General features: G+C 35.6%; 1 long non-coding RNA gene across 2 annotated transcripts; it reads left to right on the forward strand.

The window, feature by feature from the left end:
* The first annotated feature begins 555 nt into the window (after positions 1-555).
* Positions 556-23161, forward strand: LOC108585845. 2 transcript variants are annotated; one of them, XR_002521950.2, is made up of 4 exons: positions 556-607; positions 20436-20576; positions 21989-22939; positions 23113-23161. It is a non-coding gene; the product is annotated as an uncharacterized LOC108585845 (long non-coding RNA). The 2 variants fall into 2 exon arrangements; XR_004182844.1 differs by having other exon boundaries at positions 20436-22939.
* The last annotated feature ends 3512 nt before the right edge of the window (positions 23162-26673 follow it).

Below are 26673 nucleotides of genomic sequence, written 5' to 3' on the forward strand. Positions count from 1 at the left end.
CAATTTGTTGAGACTATTGGCATGTATGTTTATGGGGGTTATCAGCTTGTAGCGTTTTTTTTCTTGTGATGTTTTCATCTGTTTTTGGTATTAGAGTAAGTAACACTGATCTCATAGAATGAGTTGGGAAGTATTACTTCTTATAATTTTTTGTTAAGAGTGTGTGAAGGATTGGTATTAATTTTTCTTTAAGTTTGTGGTAGAATTGATGAGTAAAGCCATTTGGGCCTAGACTTTCCTTGTGGAAAGTTTAAAAATTGTTAATTCAATTTGTGTTTGTTATAAGTCTATTCAGACTTTTCATTTCTTCTTATTTTAGTATAAGTTGTTGGTGTTTGTCTGCGAATTTGTTTATTTCATCTAGGCTTTCTAATTTGTTGATATATAATTGTTAATGGCATTCTCTTTTTTAAAAAGTTATTATTTACTTATTTTTTAAAATTAATTTTTTTCTAGAGATGGTGCCTTGCGTTGTTGCCGGGCTGGTCTTGAATTCCTGGCTTCAAGTGATCCTCCTGCCTTGGCCTCCCAACGTGCTGGAATTACAGATGTGAGCCACTGCATCCTGTCCATAGTGTTCTCTTCTAATCCTTTTTATTTCCATGAGGTTGGTGCTGAGATCCCCTTTTTTATTCCTGATTTTAATAATTTGATTCCTCTTTTCTTGTTCAGCCTCACTAAGCTTTCATTAATTTTACTGATTTTTTAAATAAGTAACTTTTGATTTCATTGATGTTTGCTCTTTATTATCTATTTCATTTATTTGTGGTTTAATATTTATAATGTTATTTATTCTGCTTGCTTTGGTTTTAGTTTATTCTTCTTTGGTAGTTTTGTAAGATAGAAGTTTAGATCATTAATTTGAGATTTTCCTTCTTTTCATAATAAACATTACAGCTACAAATTTCTCTCTGATTACTGCTTAAGCTGTATCTAATAAGTTTTGGTATGTTGTGTTTTTGGTCTCATTAATCTCAAATAATTTTCTGATTTGCCTGGTACATTTTAAAACCATTTTTTGTTTAAAAGTGTTTAGATTACTTTTTACATATTTGTGTTTTCCAAATGTATTTGTTATTGTGACTTTTAAATGTATTCCTTGGTGGTCAAAGAACATCCTTTGTGTGATTTAACAGTCTTTAAACTTATTGAGTTTTTTTTAATGGTCTTTTCACATGTGCTTTATCATGGAGAACTTTCACTGTATATTTGAGAAGAATGTGTACTCTGCTATTTTTAGAGTTTTCTATAGATAAGTTATATCGAGTTAGTTTATAGTGTTGTTCAAGTCTTCAGCCACTATTGGAAGCAGGTTATTGATGTTTCCACTTATTATTGTTAAATGTCTGTTTCTCCTTTCAACTTATGTATTTTACTTCATGTTTTAGGAGGCTCTGTTGTTAGGTGCATTTATGTTTTTGTTGTTGTCTTCCTGATGAATTGACCCTTTTATCATTATGTCTTTTTTGACTCTAGTAACAAATCTTGTCTTAAAGCCCATTTTGTCTGATACTAGTATAGCCACTCCAGTTCTCTTTTGAATACTCTTTGTATGGTGTACAATTTTCTAATTTTTCACTTTGGACTTACTTATATCTTTGAATCTAGTGTGTCTATTGTAGATGGCATATGAGTGAATTGTGTTTGCTTCGTTCTGCATTCTCTATCTTTTGACTGGAGAGAGATATGCATTTTTATTAGAGGAATGATATAGTCATTATTTGATAAATTGCACATTCATTGCTTTATTAAAATTAGTTGATAAGAATTATCCTATTAATTTATATTCCTCTTATAATTGATGAGATGCATTACTTTTATTAGATCTATATTAAGTTTGACGTCCTTTCATAATCTGTCTTATAGGATTCATTTTGTAACTTATTTCTCAATGTTTGTGGGTTTTGTTGATTTTTGTTTTTGAGATGGAGTCTCGCTCTGTTGCCCAGGCTGGAGGGCAGGGTTGTGATCTCAGCTCACTGCAACCTCTGCCTCCTGAGTTCAAGCAATTCTCTGGCCTCAGCATCCTGCGTAGCTGGGATTACAGGTGTCCAACACCACACGCAGCTAATTTTTGCCATGTTGGTCAGGCTGGTCTCGAACTCCTAACCTCAAGTGATATGCCTGCCTTGGCCTCCCAAAATATTGGAATTACAGGTGTGAGCCATCGTGCCCAGCCTCCATGTTTTAATAACATTCTTTGCAATGCAAATTAACACATTTGTTTGAATTGAAAAATAAAGGCAGAATTTTTCTGGAGGGAAAGTACAATTTGGCTTACTGGTTTGCCAATGTATGTAGTACACATGTTCCATAAATTGAGCTAAATATGAAGGACCACAGTTTTGATTTTATATAAATGTATAAAATTCAAGGGCAAAGTATAATGCAAATGTGAGTTCAAAGAAAAAATATCTGAAATTTTTAAATTAAAACATCTTTCTCATTAAAAAAGATAGTCATGGGTATCAGATTGTTATGATATTCAGATTTCATTAAATACATTAAAAATAATAGTAATTTAAAGTGACAAAATAAAATATGTACTGAAATTATATCCTTTGCAACAATTATTTCAATTTACAATATTTTTAGAGAACTTAAAATATATGTATGAGGCATCTAAAAGTGTTCAAATATGCAAGCTATGTTTTGGAAAATTTTCAGTTTCTTTGAGTAATTCTTAGGGGAAAAAGTTTGAAGAATAGTTTAAAACACTCCAAACTCATAGTCTCTAGTTGCCTTAGTTACTACTATATTCCCAGTACCAATCACAGCCCCATGATTGAATGAGTGAATTAATGTGTTAAGTGCCCTGAATGGTATCATTGCATTTTACATACTTGCTGCCTAAAGAAAGGACAACCTGGGAGGCTGATGTTTTCCTACCTAGGTTAAGTAATTAGGTAGTAGGTAGAGAGCTGGGTCTTGATGTAAATGGGGAAAGGAAAGGGATACCTACAATCCTGACTCTCTTCCAGACAGCCCTGGATGGCTACGTTTACCTTTGGCAGACTCTAGATAATGAGAGTAAGATTAGGACCTAGACTTAAGAGAGCTCAACAAAGTGTTAAGATCCATACACAGCAATTACCTTGAATTCTACACACTTTCTTGGAGCATGTACTTCTTGCCTGGCACTCTGTGAGGCACTGGGCATGGAAAGATGAAGACAACACGGTACGTGGGAAGTATACTTAAAGAAAGAGGTCTGATGAAGCAGGATAAATGCTGTAAGAGGAACATATCATGTTATAGGTTCAAGTACTGGAAACTGCAGTTATTTGACCACTTTGACCTACCAAAAACTGGTAACTCATATGGTTTAACCTACATGTTATATGCAAATCCATGTGAAAGAATAATAAGTCTTGAGGAATTTATTAAGAAGGGCAAATGATGTGCAGTCGGTGGCATTTGAGCTGTACATTGGAAGATGAGTGGATGGATAGGTGGCAGGTGGGGCATTTGAGAGAACATAACCAACAAGAGCAAAAGTGGAGAGTAATGGAAGATGCAGATGCCATCTAGAAAAGGACACTGAGTGTTCTTTGCGTTGAGATCTGGGAAATAAGATAAGAGTGGAAAGAGCCTCAGACATATGTTAAGAGTGCTGCAGGCCCAAGAAGACACTGTTCCACAAGCAAAGGCAGGCTACCAAAACTTTTTTTAGAGGGAGTATTGTTAACAGATAAAAATTTTTAGAACGCCTTAGGTGGCTGCATGGGGAATGGGTTGCAGATAAGGAGATTGAAACTGGAGGCACTGAGATACTTAGCAGGTGGCTGCAATAGTTAAGGTGAATATAGTAGATGTATACGGGAGTTGAGGAGTGGGCATGTTTCTCTGATGTAATTGTCATAGTTTGGCCAATTATTAGGTTTGAGGGGTTAGTTGAAAGAGGTACAGGTTGAGGAGTGGTGGGGGGGCGGGGGGAAGAGTAAGCTAAGTGAAGATATCAGAGAGTAAGAGTAGGGTTTTGGTCTATGGATCTTGGTTTTTGTTGGTGTGCAGTTGATAGCTGAGGCCGTGAAAGTGTATGGGATTATCGGGCAAACTTACCTAGGGAGAGCAGGGAAACGGAATAAGGGCAAAGGGCAGAGGGGGGAGTTAGGGATGAATCTGTACCTTGTACTTTGCCTCATTTTATCTCTGTCACAGCACTTGTTTACGTGAGTGTCCACTCTTCACAAGTTTGTGAGATCTCCAAAGATTGGTAGGAGCTAGATCTTATCCATTCTTTAGAATCCTCAAAGCTCCACTATACTCAAAAGGTAGCTACTTAAAGAAGTGCTTGCTGGATCATACTCTTATTTTCTAGGTTTTAGGCATTGTTCTAAGTGCCACGTAGGTGCCATTCCATTTCACACTTCATAATAGCTTTATAAATTGATGCTATTATTAGCCCCATTTTACAGATAAGGAAACTGAAGCATGAACTCATTCAAGGACACAATCAATAAGTAAGAGCCTGGATTTAAACTCAGACAGTCTAAAACTAGAGGCCACTGAGTACTAAAGTCTCTGCTATAGAATGAGTGGGATCAGAGGGACTTCTGTTTAGTACTTTGCAGCTTAGAATTGCTTTCATAAGCAATTCCAGTGTCCTCAAGGTAACTTTGTAAGATGGAGGGAGGGGGTAATACTATTATCTGTATTTGATTTGTGAGTAAATGAAAGCTAAAGTCAAGTATGTTCATGAAAACACAACAGTAAGTGGCAAAATCACCACTGTCTTCCGAGTTACATTCCTGTGTTCTGTTCACTCCATCTTGTTTCCTGTGAATCCAGTTGTCTGCCCTATTGCTCAACAAGATAAAATATCTGAGCTGGTGGCTGGAGGCTGGAGGAAGAATCTGGAGAGAGAGAGAGACTGTGGAAAAGGCATAGAAAGACCTTTGAACTAGCAGAATGTATTTCTTTGGGGGATGTAGGAACTTCATTCTAGTAAGACTACAAGGTATCAAACTTACTTGTGAATTCTAACATAGTCTCTTTCATTAATAATCAAGAATGTTTGAAATTTAGGTACAAACTGTGTATAGAAATGATTGGTTTGTTGGTTGTAAATGTAAACAGAGATAATTTACTAACTTGTTATTTCTTCTTCCTTGCTGAAGACATACTGTAACTTTTCCTTAGGCATGACATCAGAGGTCCCTATACTGTCTAAAGGATTCAGTCTCTTTGGAGCCTTCTGTAGTTCATTTACTGTAGAGGATAAGATTTACCCTCTTCACTGGAGAATGGAAACAAGAATGATGGATTCTCAACTTCTGTAGGCATTTGATTTACCTAATCCTCTACCACACATATATATATATATATTTTTTTTTTTTGATGGCTAGTCTCTTAGCTAGGAGCAACTCACTAAAGATTTCAAAGGAACTGAAAATGAGATTGATAATAAGCTTTATACTTGTGTTCAGCTCATTTTAGTTCAGGAAAAAAATTCCCATACATCTGACAGATACTGCCTTATTTGAAATTTAGAAATCTAAGGCAAGGTTGTCCTGCCATTTCTCTGCCATTACACAAGATTGGTTATCTTGCCAAGTTTCACTGTTGCTAATATAGACTCTGAAGCAACAAATATTACAAAGGATTTATAGAAGAAAAATCTCCTGTTTTGTAAGTTAAATGTAGACTTGTTTATTCATATGAATGGTGAAAGTATATTCTCTCTATGGCCAATATGTTTAGGCCCTTAACTTATAAAATAAGCAATGTTATAGAAATTAAAACAGAGATACCTACATTCTTGTTTAGGGAAGGATAGAAGGAAGGAAGAAAATTCAGTAATTCTTTCCTCTAATAGTTACATTTATAATATTAACAATTTATAATATAAACTATTAACATTTATGTCATTCTCTCCATGTGCAAGGCATTATTCTGAACATTCAGTACCCTTTTCAAATCCATGATAAATATTACTATTGTCTTCATTTCAAAGGCGAGTGAACTAAGGCACAGAGGTGTTAGGCAGCTTGCCTGAAACCACAGAGCTAATAGTAGAAACAGTATCCCAGAGTTCCTGCTCTTAATTTACTGTGCTGAAATTTTTGTGAGTCTCATAATTTTGTCTCCACTAAACTGGAGAAGACTTCCAAGAGGCGGCAACAGTTTAGAAAATCTTTGTTTTTTGTGAGGATTTGTGGTGTTTGGTTTTCTTATTTTTTGGTTTGTTTGTTTGTTTGTTTGTTTTTGAGACAGGGTCTTTCTCTGTCATCCGCGATGGAGTGCAGTGCTGTAGTCTCAGCTCACTGCTGTCTCTGCCTTCCAGACTCAAGTGATCCTGTCACCTCAGCCTCCTGAGTGAAGATCTTTGAAAGATGGGAGTTAATTTAATTAAGAATGGAAATCTAGAGAATTTCAGTGTTTGAAAGTAAACTTCTGATTCTAACCGAAATCCGGAACAGTGCTTCTTCATGAAGCAGAGATGTGATGCTGCATTAACTTTATGAGAAACTGGGCTGGTGTCAGCATGGTTTTTCTGTTGATCTTATTGAAACCAGGGGCCACAGGTTTTCATTTATACATTCATGCTCATTGTTGGTGTCCTTCCTCTAGGTCATATACTCTACAAATGGATGTTGTTTCTTTTTTCCTTCCCTCCCTTCCTTCCATTCTCTAAGTCAATGAAATCAGTTAAATGAGCCAGGCTCTGTGTCAGGGGCTGATACATAAATAAATAAATAAATAAATAAATAAATAAATAAATAAATAAATAAGACAAGTGCTCTGGCCTTTAAGGAGGCTCAATGATGGTTGTTTGTTTTGTTTTGTTTTGTTTTGAGACAGAGTCTTGCTCTATCACCCAGACTAGAGTGCAGTGGTGTGATCTCGGCTCACTGCAAGCTCCGCCTCCTGAGTTCACGCCATTCTCCTGCCTCAGCCTTCCAAGTAGCTGGGATTACAGGTGCCCACCACCACACCTGGCTAACTTTTTGTATTTTTTAGGAGAGACGGGGTTTCACAGTGTTAGTCAGGATGGTCTCTATCTCCTGACCTCATGATCCAGTCGCCTAGGCCTCCCAAAGTGCTGGGATTACAGGCGTGAGCCACCGCGCCCGGCCTCAATGATGGTTTTAAATGGCCCTCTGTTCATGGTGTAAGCAGCTAAAAAAGAGGGAATTGTTACTTCAACCTGGGGCATTGGGGAAAGGCTTCAATGGAAAAGCTTAGTATTTGAGTTGAATCTTAAAAGATGTGTAGGTTGGGGGTGAGATGGTCAGAGGGAAATAGGAAGAACATTCTAGGAAGAGGTGTCGGCAAGAATAGCCAAGCCTTGGAGGAGGCAAATAGTAGGACATGTTATGGAAAGGGAAGAGGGTGTTGCCTAGATGGAGCAAGGGGGTGAGGTGAGGCCGTTTGAGCAAGGCTAGAGAAGTAGGGGAAGTCAAACCAGTCGAGACAGAGGGATTCATCACTGAAAATTCACTTCCAGGACCTGCACCTAACACAGGATCTGTTTATGGTTATAATTTGAACATTCCCAGCAGTTTGTCGTGTAATATCTGGGATTCAGGGCTTCAGGGATGCTGGATACTTTTACTAACATATTCTATGGTGTTTTATATAGGTCCTGGCAAGATTATCATATTGTTTTCTATGATGACAAATAGCTAATATGAAATGAGGATTAGTTTGATCTTTCATATAAGGTCTAGAGAATGTTTCTTCACAGTTACCCCAGACCTTTGGTATAGCATCTGTTTTTCAGTTCTAATGCAAAAGTATGTTACTCAGATTGAATATTAATGACTAGTAATATTCATTCCAAGTACCTATTTTCATCAAATTTCTTTTTTTAACTTTTAAGTTCAGGAGTACATGTGCAGGTTTGTTACATAGGTTAACTCGTGTCATGGGGGTTTGTTGTGCAAATTATTTCATAGGTGTTAAGCCTAGTACCTATTAGTTATTTTTCCTGATCTTCTCCCTCCTCCCACCCTCCACTCTCCAGTAGGTCCAGGGGTCTGTTGTTCCCCTCTCTGTGTCCATGTGTTCTCATCATTTAGCTCCCACCTATAAGTGAAGATATGTGGCATTTGGTTTTCTCTGCCTGCGTTAGTTTGCTAAGGATAATGGCCTCTAGCTCCATCCATGTTCCTGCAAAGGACATGATCTTGTTTTTTTATGGCTGCATAGTATTTCATGGTGTGCATGTACCACATGTTCTTCAGTCTACCATTGATGGGCAGTTAGGTTGATTCCATGTCTTTGTTGTTGTGAATAGTGCTACAGGGAACATACACGTGCATGTGCCTTTATGATAGAACGACTTACATTCCGTTGGGTATACACCCAGTAATGGGATTTCTGGGTCTAATGGTAGTTCTGTTTTTAGCTCTTTGAGGAATTGCCACACTGCTTTCTGCAGTGTTTGAACCTAATTTACATTCCCAGCAACAGTTCCATCAAATTTCCCAAAATAATAAATATGTAATACCTGTGATATGCCAGACAATATTACACGCATTTTACTAACAACACAATGAGAGATAGGCATCTTCATTATCCCTAGTTGATAAATGAGGAAACAGTAGTTGAGTAACTTGCCCAAAGTTATAAGCTAGTGAATGTTGGAGATGGTAATTGTGCGCAGGCAACTTACTCCAGAGATGTAAGCCCTGATTATCATTTATCTACTCTTCCAATTTATATATTTTTTTCCAAACTAAATCACTGGACAGATTTTTAAATTCTTTTGACCACTTGTTTAATTGACATGACACAATATTATATGAATATAATTCACATACACAAACATTACATGCCCATATATGATATGTGATAGTTATTATAGATCAGTAGTTCTCAACCCTGGATATAGATTGAAATCATAAAGTGAGGGAGGTTTTTTTGTTTGTTTGTTTCAGTTTGTTTTGAGACGAGGTCTCATGCTGTTGCCCAGGCTGGAGTGCAGTGGCATGAACAAGGCTCATTGCAGCCTCCATCTCCTGGGCTCAAGCCATCCTCCTGCCTCAGCCTCCCAAGTAGCTGGGACTTTAGGTGCATTCCACCATGCCTGGCTAATTTTTAAAATTTTTTGTACAGACAAGGCCTCACCTTGTTGCCCAAGCTGGTCTCGACTTTGGGGCTCAAGCAGTCCTACTGCCTTGGCCTCCCAAAGCGCTGAGATTACAGGTGTGAGCCACTGCACCTGGCCCATGTGATGAATTTTTTTAAAAACTGTTATTGGCTTAAGCCCCACCTCCAGAGATTCGGATGTAATTGCTTTAGGTGAAGCCTGGACATCAACATTTTAAAAACTCCCCAGGTGATTCTAATATTCATCTGGGGTTGAGAACCACTGTACAGACCAATCATTTATGGTTTACTTCAGGCACTGTACTATACATTTTATACACATTAATTGTCATTTCATGTGACAACATGATTAGATAGGGTATAATTATTGGTGTTTTACGGATGTGGAAATTGGGGAACCAAGGGGTTATATAATTTGCCCAAGTTTACACAGCTAGTAAATTGCAGAGACAATGTATAGGGTAAAACTGCATTTTCTTAGTTGTAACTACCATGCATAAAAATCAACCTGTGTCATAAATTAATTTATCAGCATTCTGGAATATATATGTTTGTATGTACATGCTAAAACTCTTAAAATCTGAATAATTTAACCAATTTTCCATTTGGTCTGTTAAAAATACCTTTGAAACTAAATTATATATCTATTTCTATTATATACAATACAATATATATTTTATATTATGTAATATATTGTTATATATGCCGTGTATTTCTAATATTAACCTTTTCATTTCATCTTTTCTACTTCTACATATGAATATGTAAAACATTCTAAATAAGCTTTCAAATACATGAGTAACTTTTAACAACTACTGGTTGTTAATATTTCTATTGAGAAGAAAATAATATAAAAGCCATTTATCCTTAGTGAAAAAATCTTAGGTTACCCTTTGTGAAGAATGTCCTAACCACAAGCAGCATCCAACAGCTAATATTTGAGCACATGTTTGCTACTATGCCAAGTACAGTGTCTACTACTTTCTATGTATTATTTCATTTAATATATTCAATGCATTAACTCACCTCACCTCCTCTCTGTATTTAAAACTTCCACGTTTGCTTATCTAGCTCAGGGACTCCCTTCTGAGGTATGAGCTGCTTATTCGACTACCTACTTGATGTCTTCCCTCAGATGTTTGAGAGGTACCCCAAATATAACGTGTCCAAAATGAAGCTCTGAATTTTCCTCCATTTATTTTTTGTTTCCTCAGTCTTTTCCATCTCAGTAAATGGCTCACCATCTACCCAGTGGCTTCATGCCAGAGAGCTAGGACACATCTTACATTTTTTTTCTTAGCTTCCAAAATGATCTTGTTGGTTTCATCTCCAAAGTGTATCTCAAATCCATCCATTTCTTTCTATTGCCACTGCCGCCACTGTAGTCCCATCCATCAATATCTCTTGACAGAACCTCATTATAACCTCCTAACGGGTTCTCTTGTTTCCACTGTTGTTCTCTTATAATTTATTCTTTACCCAGTAGCCCGTGTTGCATCCAATTCATCCTTTTTTTTAAAAGTCATCCAGTGGTTTATTTGGTCTAGTCTACAAGGCCCTGTGTCTTCTACCATCAACTTGAGACCACTCAACCTCTCACGCACCATGCTCAACTATTCTGGTTGTTCAGTTCTTCAAACACTCCAAACTTTGCTCTGACTTAGAGTTTCTGGGCTTGCTGCTGTCTTGGCCCAGCTGACTCTTCTTCCAACTGCGTGGCTGACTCCTCATCTTTCAGATTTCATCTAAGATTTATTTCCTCCTAGAGACCTTCATGGGCTGTCCTCTCTAAAGTGTCCTCCTTTTCAGGCCATCTTTTATTTCCTCAGAAGTATTGCTCACCAATATGTAAGATTTAATTCATTTATTTATTTTATTTTCTATTTCATTTGAATATGAGATCCACGGTACACTCAGATATGCACTGTTTGACTTATTCCCAGCTAGTTACTTAGCATGTAGCACAAAATATGCTCACAATAGAAGATAGTTTAGTTCTATGTTAAATGAATATAAATGTCATGAATCTTTAATATGCAATAAAAACATAATAATCTCTCCCTGAGATTTTAAGAGAAAAAGTTAGACTAATGGTTCCCAAACTCTATTTTATGTAGTAATAAAATAAGAGGGAAAAAAAGGAAGAGCGAAAATTATGTTGTGAAGATTCTGTTATTGTTGTTAAGTAAGTTTAGTTATAAACAAGAAAATCGCCATACTTTCTATGTCTACCATCATGGTACCAGACAGAATGGTGGAGAGCTAAAAGCATTCTAGGCCAAAGACTGCATCTATAAAGGCACAAAAATGGAGATAGTATGGTGGCTTGGAGTAAAATCAGTAAGAATAGTTGGAAGAAAGTGACCAATAACAAGTTTGAAGAAGTTAACAGGTTTAGATGATGGAGAGTTTTATATACATGAGAAAGCATTTGGACTTAACTCTATAGGGAGTGTGAAGTTCTATATAAAACAGCTTTTAATGGGAAAATGATGTGGTCCAATTTGTATTGAAAAATTATTTTGTGGCCAATATGGCAAATGGTTTGGAGGGAGATGAGATACAAATCAGAGAATTCAGTCAGAAGGCTGTTGGTATAACCCAAGAGTGAGATGGTAGGTCAGGCTTGAAATGAGGAGATGGCATTGAGGATGAAGGTGAAGAAACTGGTCTTTGTTATTAGCAAAATTGCAAAAATTCTTGAAATGATTGCCATGAGGTTCCAATTGACTACTGTTTCCAGTTCTGGCTTTTATCTTCTACCTATGAGATTTCAAATGAATTTCCATGTTGCATATGAGTTGGCCTCATATCTTCCTTTTTGTTTTTTTTTTTTTGCAAATGTATCTTAAAGAAAACCATTACACTATAGAACATTCATTGTGAGGATTTAAAGAAGAAATGGATGTGAAAGCACTTTTAAAGTACTATACAAATGGAAGCTATTTTTATTACCAGTAGGTCAATTTAGTTTACAAAGAGAAAAATCACTTTCTAGCATGTAAGCTCTGGTAAGCAAAGTCCCTAGGCAAAATGAATCATTCTTATAACCATAGCACTTTTTTGTACTTCTATCATAACACCTCCATTAATTATAAATTGTTTATGCATTGGTTTTTTTCATAATGTATAAATTCTTTGGAGGCAGAGACAGAAGAGTCTTATGAATCATGCATCCTGGTTTGTGGTAGACAGTAAATGGTCAGCAAATGTTAATTGCATGCATGAATGAATGATTAGTTCACCGGAAAGGATAAAGTCAGGTAGCAGGGAGCTGGTACAGACATCAGAGATTAAATAAATAATAGGGCAAACATATTAAAGTGAATTAGTGTTATTAATGATCATATATTCAATTTTAGTTTATAAGATATGTATAGTGTGTATAGTATATATACTGGTATATGTGTGTGTGTGTGTGTGTGTGTGTGTGTATATATATCTTGTAGACTGTACTACAAGACTATATGCCAAAATACTGTATCAACTTGCTGTATATAAAGTTATTTTGTAATGCTGATAATTAAAAATCCTTTTGCGATATTTGTTTATCCATTCATTCGGCAAATCTGTTTCCAATGCCTGATAAGTACAAAGCACTGTGTGGACATGTTCCTATTCTCAAGAGGTTTGTTATGCAGTAGGAAGGAGAGGAAGGCCTGCTCTCTGCCAAACACTCTCCTAGGAGTTTTGCACAATCCGTTGAGTATTCTTTATATTTTTAACAGCTCTGAGAGGTAAGCATTATTACACCCATATTACAAATAAGAAACCTCAACACATGGACACAGGGAGGGGAACATCACACACTGGGGCCTGTTGGGGGTTTGGGGGCTAGGAGAAATACCTAAGATAGATGATGAGTTGATGGGTGAAGCAAGCCACCATGGCACGTTCATACCTATGTAACAAACCTGCATGTTCTGCACATGTATCGTAGAACTTTAAGTATAATAAAAAATAATAAAATAAAATAAAATAAGAAACCTCAGCTAAGAGAATATTATTAATTTAGCTGAGACCACAGAGCTAGGAAGAGGCAGAGGCAGGTCGATTGATAACAAGGAAGAACATCAAGGCTTATTTCTTTTTCAGAGTCTGGATCCATTGCAGCAATTTTGAAATTAACAAATAGTAAGGGAAGGCCAACAAGGACAGATGTATAAAAGTAATGAATCATAACAAGAGCTTCATCCTCATGGAATTACTGGTTTAGTAGAACAATTTAGGAAAATGAATACAATCATAAGGTGGATCTTAACCAAAGATGGTCAGATCACTGGGGGAAAAGCTCTCGGAAAATGAGCAGCATCTAGGTGTCATATGAAAGTGTTCTGGGCTTGGAGGGCCAGAAGATCACTGTTTACGACATCACTGCAGTTCTAGTTGTGTGCTGGTGGGAAAGACACTGAAATTTCTTGACCTCACTGCCCTAATTTGTTAAATATAAGAAATAATAGAGCTTTCTACCTTATTTTAAGAATTAATGAATGGAGGTATGGGAAAGCAGTTTCTAAAATCATTACAAATTTATGATTAAGAAAACCAATTTTACAGAAACAAATTTTTGGTGTAAGAGCCATCAAATAAGAGAAAGCATAAAGAAGTGAGTTGTACATTCTTATCCCTAGTAACATGGTGTCTGTTACAGAGTAAGTGCTTAATAAATACTTTTTGAGCTTAGCTCCTAAATGACTGAAAGACACAAGAGAAAATCAGATTCTCTCTCTTCAAGTGAGTGGGAAGACATGTTACATCCAACTTCTTGTAACCTATTCCAGACACCAAACAGTTGTCAATAAATATTACTTATAATCTAAAATGCTGAATAAATTGGGTCTTCTTTGTCAATTTGATTGATTGAGATGCATATGTACGTATGTGTTGCAGAGATGCATGTACATGACTGTGTGTATGTGTCTAAAAGAATATACTTGGGAGTTCTGGTGAACTGTCCTCATATTTGTTTGGTTCTGTTAAGTATCTAAGTCCTTTCTATTGGTGAGGGTTGGAAGCATGCAGTACAAATTGGGGTCTAGAGTAGTACCATATATTTTCCATGGATACTTATATTCAGCAGATATTATAGACATTCATTAAAGGGATAAAGCTTAAGCCTGGTAATGCTATACACTAGCCAGAGAGAGAATTTATTTGAGGAAGGCTGGTTTACTTAGCACCATCAAACCACATATTCATAGTTATCAATCTGCCTACCAAAAATACCTTTAAATTAGATAGGTGACTATACATACACATGCCTTTGCTAAGAATGTGGCCAATACTCACCTACAAATCTTAATCTTGTAAGAAATAACAATAAGATTACTAAACATACGAAATCTTTATTCTACTTTAACATTTCATTCAATGTCATTTAAATGTGTTTTTATAAGATGTTATTAAGAATAAATGTTTAGAACCTCTGCCTCCTTGAAGATAGAGTAGATTATTTGCCCCTCTTCCTCCCACTAAGGACAACAAATAACCCTGAATATTATATACAAAACAAAAATCTAAAAGTCCAAAAGGTAAAGAAAAGAAGGATAACCATCTAGGCATCTTGGAACCCAAGGGACAGTAAGGCCCTTTGATTTCCTTTTTGCCTTGTATATCCCAGAATTGGAGGTGGAGAATCTAGAACTCTGTAAATGCTAACATGTTCAAACAAACAAACAAACAAACAAACAAAGCCCAAACAAAAGTCTGCTCTATGTTAAAAAAAAAAAAAAAAAAAAAGGTGAAGGGGCAGTCTAGCAGCACAGAAACTTTAGACGATAACCATCCTATTCCGGCCAAATAACGACAGAAAAAAAAAAAAAATGTGACCCGGCTATCAGCTATGCCTGTAAAGACCAAGTGGGTAGCCTAGAGCTCCACTCTTGCTAGGCTGTAACAAAGTGTTTCCCCCAACACCCTAAACATACCTGGATGTGTTAGATGGTGCTGGATGGTGTTAGAGGAGGCCAAATAGAAAACTAGTACTTTCATTCTTGCTGAGAAGTAATGAAGACCCCCCACTCACAATGTCAGTGGAGACCACATGTGAACCTGGACTTCCACCTGCACCCTGCAGTGATTAGGTTCTACTCCCTCCCGCTACTGAGTCGACATCAGAAGATACCTAATGGAGAGTCTGGATTTTTGCTAGTGTTCAGTGGTAATGAGGCCATACAATCCCTGTGGTGGACATGTGGGGAGCAGTAATGAGTCATTTGCACTTTTATCCAGGGTGGTATCAGGTGAGGGGTAGTGGGGAACTGAGACCCCCACTTCCTCTCAGTAGTAACATAGAGCCCCCTGTTCTCAGGTATCAACAGGGGCCAAGTGAGGAACCTGGACTTCTATCTCTACCTGGAAGTAATGAGTCAATATCCCTGTCTGCTGTTGTCAGAGTGATATCATCGATAGCTAGCAAAAGTATAAGGTTAAAATGAAATCTGGAGTTTCTTAACAAAATACCCAAAATGTCCAGGTTCCAGTAAAAATGATTCATCAAACCAAGAACCAGGACAATCTCTCTTGAATGAACAGTAACAATGAATGCCGACACTGAGATGACAGAGATGTTAACATTTGAGGAGTTTTCAACCATTATTTTTTCAGCTCTCCCTTTTTTCTCCTTCCCATATTCCGATGACATGAATGTTAGAGCTTTTATTTTAGTCAGAAAGGTCCCCAAGTCTCTCTTTTTTTCAGTATCTTAAGATTGCATAATTTTCATTGTTCTCTCTTTCAGTGTACTGATTATCTTTCCTGTCCCATTTATCTGAAAAAGAAAGTTAAAGCAGCTGTTATAAAAGATGCTTCAATGAGCAATTATAACATGCTTGAAACAAATGAAAATAAAAAGTCTCAGCAAAGAAGTAGAAGCTGTAAAGTCAGATTTTAGAACAGAAAATGCAATAACAAAAAAATTCAGTAGATGGATTCAACAGCTGAATGGAGGGAACAGAGAAAAGAATCAGTAAACTGAAAGAAAGAATAATAGAAATTATCCAATCTGAACAATAGAAAATAAACTTGAAAATTGAACAGATACTCAGGACTTATGTGACTATGTCAAAAGATCTAATATTCATGTCACAAGACTACTGGAACCAACAGGATGTAATCAATATTTACAGAACACTCAATCAACAGCAGAATACACTTTTTTTTAAGCACCTATGGAACATATACCAAGTTATATCATATTCTGAGTCATAAAAAGAACAACAACAAACTTATAACAATTAAAATCATCCAGAGCATGTTGTCTGACTACAGTGAAATCGAACTAGAAATTATTTTTAAAAATAACAGTAAAACCTCCAATCACTTAAAAACGGGACAACTTACTTCTAAATAACCTTTGAGTCAAAGAAGAACTCTCAAGGGAAATAAAAAAATACATTGAACTGAATGAAAATGAAAATAATACATGTCAGAATTTGTGGAATGCAGCTAAAGCAGTACTGAGAGAAAAATTTATAGCACTAAATGCTTAGATTGGAACACAGGACACATTTCAAATTAATAGTCTTAGCTTCCACCTCAAGAAACTGAAAGAAGAATAAATAAAGCAGGCAGAAGAAAGGAAATGATAAAGATAAGAGTAGAAATTAACAAAATTAGAAATAGAGAAAAACAGCTGGTTCTTGCAAATTTCTAGTAAGAGTGACAAAGAAAAAAAAAAGAGAAAAGGCAATTTACCAATATAAAAAAATGAAACAACTGATATAACCACAAACCCTGAAGACATTAGATAATAGGTGAATATACGAACAACTCCACATACAAACATTTGATAACACATAAAATGGATCAATTCTTCAGAAAGCAAACTCTCAACACACTCAATAAGAAATAATTTTTATAGCCCAGCAACTCATAAAAATTGAATGTGTAACTTTGAAACTCTTTGATCCCCACCCAAATCTCATTGAATTGTAATCCCTAATGTTGGGGGAGGAACCGTGTAGGAGTTAATTAGATCATGGGGAAGGAAGGATTTCCTTGCTGTTGTCATGATAGTGAGTTCTCATGAGATCTGGTTGTTTGAAAATGTGTAGCACTTCCCCCTTCTCTCGCTCTCTGTTCCTCCTGCTCCTACATGTGAAGGTGTGTTTGCTTCCCCTTGCCTTCCGCCATAATTGTAAGTTTCCTTAGGTCTTCAAGCCATGCATCCTGTACAGCCTATGGAATTGTGAGTCAAACCTCTTTTCTTCATAAATTACCAGTCTCAGGAAGTTCTTTATAGCAGTGTGAGAATAGACTAGTACATCCAGTCCCAGATGATTTTACGGAAGAATTCTACCAAATATTTGAAGAACAACTAATACCAATTCAGCACAGTCTAGTCTCTCTAGAAAACAAACTAGAACTACTTCCTAATTAAATGTATGAAGCTAATGGTATTCTGAAATGAAAACTCAAAAGAAGTACAGAATAAAGAAAACTATAGGTAAATATCCCTCACGAATATAAACAGAAAAAATATTTTATAAAACATTAACAAATATATTTCAATAATATATAAAAATAATTATACTTCATGACCAAAATAGATTTATTCCAAGGATGCAAGTCTGGTTCAATATAGAAAAATTAGCCAGTGTAACCCACCATATTACCAGAGGAAAGAAAGAAAAAAACCACACAATCATGTTAGTTGATGCAAAGAAAACAGAATAAAAACATTTGACAGAATTCAGTGTGTATTTATTATAAAATCTATCATAAAAAATAGAAATACAGGATAACTTTCTCAGCTTGAGTAAAAAATTATAAAATATCTACAGCTTAGCATTATACTTAGTGATGAATTACTGAATGCTTTCCCCTTAAATTGAGAAAAATACATGATGTCAGCTTTCATCATTCTTATTCTACATAATGCTGAAGTTCTTTCTAGTTGTTGCAATTAAGGCAAGCAAAGAAAAAGACATACACATCAAAAAGGAAGAAATGCTACTTTCACTATTTGTAGAAGACATGGTTGTCTACATAGAAAATCTGAAAGAATGTGTTATAAAAACTCTCCCAGAAATCATAAGTAAGTTCAGAAAGATCACCGGATACCAGATAAACATGCAAAAACTAATTGCATTTCTATATGCTAGCAGTGAAAACATGGACATCAAAATTAAAAGTATGATACCATTTACAATTGCTCCAAAAATTAAATACTGAGGTGTGAATATAAAAAATATGTACAGGAATTACAAGCTGAAAACTATAAACTACTGATGGAAGAAATCAAAGAATTTCTAAATAAATGAAGAGGTGTACTATGTTTATGGATTGGAAGACTCAACATAATAAAAATGTCAATTCTCCCCAGACTGATAAACAGATTTAATAAGATTCTCATCAAAATTCCAGCTATATTTTTTGTACATGTAGACGAGATTATTCTAACAGTAGTATGGAAAGGCAAGGGAACTAGAATAGCTAAAACAATTGTGAAAAAGAATGTAGTGTGAGGAGTCACTCTGCCCAAGTTCAAGACTTATGTAGCTATAGTAACCAAGACCGCATGTTATTGGCGGAAGGATAGACATATAGATGAAAAGGACATAAAGAGAATGAATACAAAGGGACTACATAAATATGCCCAACTGATTTTTATTATTTTTAAATTTTTAATTAAATTTTTTTTGTAGTTGAGATGTTTGAGTTCCTTGTATATTCTGAATATTAATCCCTTGTAGGATAAATAGTGTGCAAATATTTTCTCTCATTAGACTGTAGCTTGTCTTTTCACTCTGCTCATTATTTCCTTTGCTGGGCAGAAGGTTTTTAGTTTGATTTCATCCCATCTGTCTATTTTTGTTTTTGTTGCCTGTGCTTTTCAGGTTTTATTCATAAAATATTTTCTCAAACCAATTTTCTGAAGCATTTCTCTGTTCTACTTAATAGTTTTATTATATTGGGTCTTACATTTAGTTCAAAGTGGGGGTCTAGTTTTATTCTTCTGCATATGGATATCCAATTTCCCTAGCACCATTTATTGAAGAGATTGTCCTTTCCCCAGTGTATGGTCTTGGCAATTTTTGACAAAGATGGAAAAGCAATTCATAGGAGGAATTATAACTTTTTCAACAAATGGTGCTAGAGTGATTGTAATTTATAGGCAATAAAAATGAACATAAACCTAAACTTCACGTTATACAAAAATGTTAAATGCATTATGTATTTAAACATAAAACATAGAACTGTTAATCTTTTAGAAGAGAACATAGGAGAGAAGCTCTGTGACCTAGTCTTGCATGAAGGGTTCTTAAATATAACATTATTAGTAAGATTCATAAAAGATGAAAATGAATAAATTGGACTTCACTGAAATTAAAAACTTTTGCCTTCAGAATAACACTGCTAAGGGAATGAACAGACAAGATAGAAGCTGGAGACACAATATTTGGAAACCACTTCCCTGACAAAGGGGTAGCATATAAAATACATAAAGAACTCTCAAAACAAACAGCCTGATTAGCAAATGGCAAAAAAATTAAAGCCATGATGAGTTATCACTACATACCTATCAGAATGGCACAAATAAAAATTACGACAATACCAAATACTGTTAAGAATGTGAAGAGAGTGGATCTCATTTGTGTTGCTGGTGGTATGTAAAGGGGCACAGTCACTCTTGAAAACAGGTTGGCAATTTCTTTATAAACTAAATATGCAGCTATCATATCATTCAGCAATTCCACTTTGAGGGATTTATTCAGGGAAATGAAAACTTATTTTTATAGAACTTGTACATAAATATTCAAAGAAGTTTTATTTATAATAGGCAGAACTGGAAGCAATCCAGATGTCTTTTAATAGATGAATGGTTAAACAAACTGTGATATGTCAATGTTTATTCATGATCTATTTGGTGTCACAGGACTCAACCAGGTGCTTAAATACATTTGTGACTTAAATTTCATAATGTAAATATTATTATCCTAATTTTGTAGATTAGAAATTTGAGTTTAAGGGAGTTTAATAGCTTAGCCAATGTCATTCAGGGCAAAGGCTAGAATTTTCAACCTGAGTTCATGGTATTCCAAAACCCATTTATATCCCACCACAGGAAGCTGCCACGAAAATTAGGTGAGGGACTATGTGTGCTTGTTATTCTTTGTAATCGAGAAGGATATAACTAATCATGTTATACCCTGTCTAAGGACTACTTCTGTCATTACATTTTCAGCCCAAAGTGATTGCCTAAGAACAGACTTTCTTATTCAGTAGTTTCCATTCAATGCATTTACCTAGGTAGGTATCTGCAAAGTCATGGCATTTGATGAGACTTCACCAAGAAAGAGAATAGGCTTAAACTCTCTTCTGTTGACTCATTTAACTAAGTAACAGAACTAATGCTTATTCTTTTTCATAATTAGGTTTGCAACCTCATTTTTGGAGCCTAAAACACTCATTTGCTCACATGGATGCCTGGAATGACTTTGTTTTACAATGCATTTCCTTGTCTTCAGAGTCAACTAAAGCACAACCATTGAGGTCCATCCCCAGTTATGGAACAGGTATGGTTGAAAAAGAAGACATATCATCACATTTTGTAGCCAGAAGAAATTATTCAATTGAATCAATCACCTCATTTTGTAGAGGCAGAGTAACTTGTCCAGGTCACACATATGTGTTTAAAATTAAAACATGAGTCTTAGATTTCTCCTGAGGCTCAAATCTGGGTGTTACCAAAACTTCTTTCTATGCTCCATACGTTGAATTCCAGTTGCTATTCCAAGTTTTACAAGAGCAATTCTTGTTTTGTGAATAGACCATGAACAAAATACTTAATTATTTCTTTTAAAAGCCAAATTTCAAGGTCCTTAAACCTAGAAGGAATGGCAGCTGCAAAGATATAACTTGCTATGTTACCTAAGCACCTCTGTGTTTTAGCCATGCCTCTTAATTTTGATACCTTAACAAATTCTTATTTGGTGCTTACCTTGCATTTTGCTTGGCTCTGGAGAGGAGATTCAATGATAAAGTAATAAAAATACTGCCTTTATCTAATTTGGAGTGTTGATGAATTAGAGAAATGAGATAGTAGATGTGAAAACTTTTTGTAAAGTGTACAATTCTGTAAAAATTAGACATGACACCATTTGCAATTGCTAGTGTATATGATATCATAGATGAAGATTTGAAATATTGAAAACTCATCATAAACAAAAGATATATTTATATTGTAAGTTTATGACATCTAGACATTGAAATTGGACAGAATGCTTAATAACAAACATTTGTTATGTGCCGATCACTTATTTATAATTTCTGTTCTCCACTCAAATGTAAATACAGAAAAGTTTTATCTTTTTTATTACTATTATTCCAGCTCTTAGAATAGTAAGCACACACCATGCACTAAATATTTGATGAACAAGTTAATAAATTAATACTTTTTGTGTATATATGTTCATTTTATGATACATGACCAAAAGTGGAATTAGTGGACATAAGATTATATAAAGTCTTCATAGATATTGCTAAATTCCTCTTCTAATTAATTGATTATACCAATTTATCTTTTAATTGTCTAATTTATTAAAAAGGACACTGAGTGCCTGTATATTTTAAGCTCTTTTGCATCTGGCTAGCATGTTTTTCTTCTGGGAATAACAGTCCCTTCCTCTGGGAATTATGACTTCCCTCATCCTTCTGTTGAGAGCAGCCAAGTTAATGTGAATTCATCTTCTGGTGCAATGGATTGGGTCAAGAGTGGCTCCAGACTCAAGCTGGGCTAGTCATAGAACCTCATCTCTGAAGTTATCAATTATTGGTCCAGGAATGTTCATTGGATCTAGTCAGGGCCATGACTTTCTTGGAATTTTTGGGCATGGGAAACTTGTGACTTGAATCAATAATTTTCTGATGGTTGAAGCTATTAAGGACTTAAAACTCAAAATTTGTTGGTTGCTGTTTTTCACCAAAGGGACAAAGTTACTTGGCACTGAGAGAGAAAAGGATGAAGCCCATACCCAGAGAAGATCCCCCAAGATAAGTCTAAATGCAATTTGAGTGCCTGGTTCTCAGTGTTCCTGCAGTCAAACTACATAAGCAATGTTAAGATTGAGGAAATATCTCAATCTCTTTATGATGATAGTAGTAAACAGTAATAATGTTCTTATTTTTAACTTAAATTGATTCAAATTATCTTTCCCCCATTTTTTGTAACCAAGCATCATAATAGTGAAGCTTACTACACCAGCAGGCACCTTGACTCAATGTTCTCTTAAGCAGTATATGAAAGTATCCATTTGCCCATATATTTACCTATAAGGCATGTTATGAATATTTACATTGTTGTGTTCATATGGTGAGTAAAAACAATGGAATCACTTACTTGTTTTAATTTGTGTTACTTAAGCAGCAGCTAAGCTGAGAATGTTTTCAGGTCTTTATTGGCTATAATTCTTCTGTGAATTGCTGATATATAATATTTGGTCATTTTTCTCTGGGGTTGTATTTTTCTTATTAATTTGCAGAAACTTTAAAAAATGGCTATTAATCTTCATTATATTCATTGCAACGGTATTTTCCTGGCCTATTACATGCTCAGTTGCATTTGTTTATGCTATATTTTATCACATAGAGGTTAATTATTTTATATATTCAAATCTATTATGCTTTTTCTTTAGGATTCCTGATTTTTTTCTTGTTTAGGAGCATTTGTCCCACTTCTAAATTATTTTCAAAAATCTAAATTTCCTTTTTACACATCTTAGTTTATTTTCTACCTTTCATTTTATGTTATTCCAATCACTGTACTTTGCTCTTTTCGTATGAAATTTAATGCATACTTTGCAAGATAAATATTGTTATCTCCATTTTCCAGATTATGGGAAGGAAAATGAGTTTCAGAAAGTTGTTCAGGTCACACATGGTAAGTGCTGATATTCTGGCAGCAAATCTCATAATCGTTGATATGGTTTGGCTCTGTATCCCCACCCAAATCTCATCTAGTAGCTTCCATAATTCCCACATGTTGTGGGAGGGACCCAGTGGGAGATAGTTGAATCACTGGACCAGATCTTTCCCATGCTGTTCTTGTTACAGTGAATGGATCTCATGAGATCTGATGGTTTTAAAAACAGGAGTCTCCCTGCACAAGCTCCCTCTTTGCTTGCCACCATCCATGTAAGATGTGACTTGGTCCTCCTCAACTTCTGCCATGATTGTGAGGCCTCCCAAACCACATGGAACTGTGAGTCCAATAAACTGCTTTCTTCTGTAAATTGCCCAGTCTTGGATATGTATTTATCAGCAGTGTGAAAATGAACTAATACAATCCTTCAACCTTTCATGCCATCTCTGCAAAATATAGATGAGAAACTGGCTAATTTATAGCTGCTGGGATTTTATTTATTCCCTAAGTGATTTGAGTTGATTAATACTGCAAATTAATGTAGCAATATAGATATATATTATGTACGGGACCTTGGATCAGTACAAACTGTAGTCTAATGCACTTTGTATTCAATATATCCTTGATTAAGAAATTGGTGAATAAATAAATGACTGGGGTGGCAAGGGTCACACTAAGCTCATCTGCACTTGGAGAGTCAAGGTTAAACTAGAAGCAAAGATGTGGTGTAGGATGAGGAAAAAGCTGGATGTCAGGTGTGTGCAGCAGCACCATTAAGGCACATCTTGCTACCTGGAGTTCCCAGCTATTCACTATTCTTCCCATAGTGATGAGTTGAGGCTCACTCCTCTGAATTTGCATGATGTCTTCACACACCTCTAGAGCACTTTTGTCCTTGTTAGCTTAGTGTACTAGGCAGTGTCCTCCGAAGCCGTGGCACTTAGTCTTTTTGTTCTGTGCCCCTGGTCCTCTCCTAGCACCTGGTATACTATGGAGACGTGGTCAACACACAAGCCAGAGAGCCAGCTGGGGCTGTTGAACTTGGAAATGTGGTCTGTGATCTAATTTCAAGATGAGAAACTTAGAAAGTTGCCTTATTCTTGATATTTTTCAAATAATTCTGGATATAATCATTTTGGTGGCTAAAAAGCAGTGCCAACTTTCTTAATGGCATTCTTCTATTCAATAAAGCAGGCAATTTAAGTTCCAAGGATATATATTTTTTCTGTGAAACCCAATAAGTCTATTTTCTTTTTGAATGAAAGAAATATAGCCTCTAAGTAATACACACACACATACACTCCTATGTGTACATATAATATGTATCCATGCATATTATTCCTGTATTGGCCTTCATGTAAAAGAAGGCTGCTCAGTACTGGACTCCATGATCAGCAAATGCCAAACTTAGGAAAGGATCAATTCATCAGTCCACAGATACATTTAACCAGCAATGCATCAATCTTCCCCATAGATAGATCCCATCAGAGAGCCATCAGTAGCCTCAGTTGCTTCCTCCTGGCTGGTCCCCCCAAAACATTAGAGTGTTCAGTGATACCTGCCAGGTGTCCACCTGCCAGCAATGGTCTATAAATCATGACCTAATAAAAAAGGTCAGTGGACATCATGTTATGTGTGCATTTCACCTGCATAAATGCAACCAGAGGGGCTCTGGCAACCATAGAAGTGTGCCACTCAGATCCACTTTTAAGAGGACCTTTTGTGGGAAGCACAGCTGATGGCAGCTGTTGGACTTTCACATTCAAAACTGCCAATGCTGTGCTTCATCTGGACTCTTCTAGCCAACATCTGGATATGACGGGGGGACTGGGTCCCTTCTCTACCCAATGTGGGATTCCACTAACAGGCAATGTTGTGTTTGCTTGTTGACTCCTTATTGGTTTGGCTGAGATTTTCTTAGAACCTCACTATAGTCTGAGCTTTTCCTGGCCAGTCCTTCTTTCTTTCTCTCCTTGCGTAACTATCCAATCTGTGTTATGATCTGAAAGCTCTTCCTTACCACTCCTGCTCCCTTTATCTTTATCTTTCATATGTGTTTTCCCCATCAAATCTCTTGTTCATCTAGTCCCTTTTTGGTGCCTACCTTTCAGAAAATCTGAATTGATACAGCAGCCCATCAGAAAAAAAAAGATGGGGTGGTGGTGTTGGAGAAAAACAGCAACTTAAATAGTACCATCTACGAATTAGGAGTATTCACTGAATGAGCATGAGATGTAGGTATCTTGTTCCCTCAGCCAGGTCCTAATTGTTCCTTAAAGTCCTAATTTTAGTCAATAAATCTTTATGGCATTTACTCTATGCCAGACATTGTTCTAAATATTTTACTTATACTGAATTATTTGGTGTTTACATCAGCCCTGTGATTAACTACTGTTTCCATTCTGCAGATGAGAACAATGAAGCACAGAGAGATTATGTTAACTTGTCCAGTGCCAAAGAGCTATTAAGTGGCAGAGCTGGGATTTATTGCCACTGCACTGTTGCCTCTTCTGTTAGGAGCTCTTTGCTGTGCTGAGATTGCAGTATTTAAAGATAGGTATTTTTAATAAAATATGTTCATTAAACTTTATTCAATTTCTTTGCATGATACTTAGCTAAATAAATAAGAATTTCTTTGCATCAGTGAAAGGAAAGCTGACTGCACTGAATTTGTTAGTCTTCAGTATGGCAACTTCATAGAAATTGAGGTTCAGAAAGTTGTTCAGGTAATTTGCAAGAAGAACATTGATTATATATATATGAAATTATATATTATATAATTAATATCTATAATTACATATTTATAACATATAATTAATATCTATAATTATATAAAATATGTAATATATAATTATAGATATAATAGGTAATATATAATATAATATAATATGTAATTATAGATATTATATATGTTATAAATATATAATTATTTTATATATATACACATATCAGCTATTTCAAATGACAATTCCCAGATTTGCTTCATCAAGGCAAGGTCTTTCAGTGGATTTTTGTGGGGTAAGAGTGAAGAGGGTTGGTGGTATGTTCTAGTGTTGGAAAATTAATCAGAAATATATATTCCTCTTCTATTACCAACTGGAAAACTCTATTTTCAGAGGACTCATGTGACTCAACAGGACCCACTTGGATAATTTCCGTATTTTAAGGTCAACTGTACCATATAAAAAAATCTAATCACAAGAGCAGAATCCACGATATTCATGGTCAGTAAAGCAGGCAGTTCAAATTCTAAGAATATATGCATTTTCTGTGAAACCCAATAAGGCTATTTTCTTTTAGAATAAAATAAATATAGCTCTTAAGCAATACACCAATAATTGTTTAATTTAATAAGTTTCAATTCAGAAATATATATTTCTGACTAATTTTCTAACATTAGAACATACCACCAACCCTCTTCACTCCTACCCTGCAAAAATCCACTGGAAGACTGCCTGGGTGAAGCAAATCTGAATTGGCATTCAAAATAACTGATTTTTGCAGAGTGATGGATGACAATTTTCAAGTAGTTACTATGCTCTGGATAATGTTCTAGATAATGAACATGCATCCAATAATTTAAATCACACAACCACCTGTGGAGTGGTTGCCCATTTGAGAAGGAAGAAACCTGAACTAGATATATTAAATAAATTGCTCAACATCAGAGCTCGTAAGTAGCTGAGTCAAATGAAAACCAAGTCTTACCAATTAGTCTGTGTTGTTGTTATTTTAAACTGCCTGCATCAGCT

Source organism: Papio anubis, chromosome 3, assembly GCF_008728515.1.
Source record: "Papio anubis isolate 15944 chromosome 3, Panubis1.0, whole genome shotgun sequence".
NCBI lineage: Eukaryota > Metazoa > Chordata > Mammalia > Primates > Cercopithecidae > Papio > Papio anubis.